The following is a 921-nucleotide window of genomic DNA, read 5'->3' as shown; positions in this document are numbered from 1 at the left end:
TGTGTGTGTGTGTGTGTGTGTGTGTGTGTGTGTGTGTGTGTGTGTGTGGTGGGGAACACCAGCCCAGTCAGACAGTCCTCTGAATGGAGTTATGTCATTGTGGTTGAGAGTCTGGTGTGGAAGGAGCAAGTCCTGATCTTTAATGAAATGCAGGTGGGCCCCTTATCCGAGGACAGCCCAGCTGGTCTCCCTATGGAATGGAGAGGAGATATGCATTGAAATGAACACAGTTTGCATACAGGCTCCACTTTTTGCAGAAGGTATGCAAGTCAAGATGTGGACATTTCAAATTACAGCCAGAGTTTTCCCTGTTTGGCTTCATTCTTTTTTTTTTTTTTTTTTTTTTTTTTTTTTTATCAGCTGCCTGACTCATTCTCACTGCCTGGTTTGAATTTCCACCACGTCAATGGCAGAATAATTGTGTATCTTCAAAAAAGGAAAAATAGCTCAAATTAAAAACACTCTAGTGTAGGGTCTCTTTTAAGATACGGAAAGCCCAGGTCAATATAATTTGATCCAATTCAAGTTCATTGAATTTGACAAATATTCATTATGTGCAAGGCAATGTATGCAGGAGATGAAAAGACAAGAATGAATCACTAAATTCCCTCAAGAAACTTCCATTCTACCAGACAGGATCCATTATGAACACAATTTGAATATTTAAGTATGTATAAAAAATTGAGTTGCTGTTTGTCCTTCGTTTGCAAAGAGGACCAATGACATCATAATGTTGGGGCATCATCCGAAAAATTGTGTATGTTCAAGTAGTCAATCAAATGGAATGGTCATCCATTTTGTTATTCTCTTCAATTATGTGAATTACAACACATTCATGCTGTACTAACAGGCTGTGGTGGATAGTGGATGGTGGTATTGAACTTGAAGTCAGTAAGACTTGGGTTCAAATTCTGCCACAGA

Source organism: Vombatus ursinus, unplaced genomic scaffold (assembly GCF_900497805.2).
Source record: "Vombatus ursinus unplaced genomic scaffold, bare-nosed wombat genome assembly UNPS02014874.1, whole genome shotgun sequence".
Lineage (NCBI taxonomy): Eukaryota > Metazoa > Chordata > Mammalia > Diprotodontia > Vombatidae > Vombatus > Vombatus ursinus.
Note: the sequence above shows the minus strand (reverse complement) of the source record.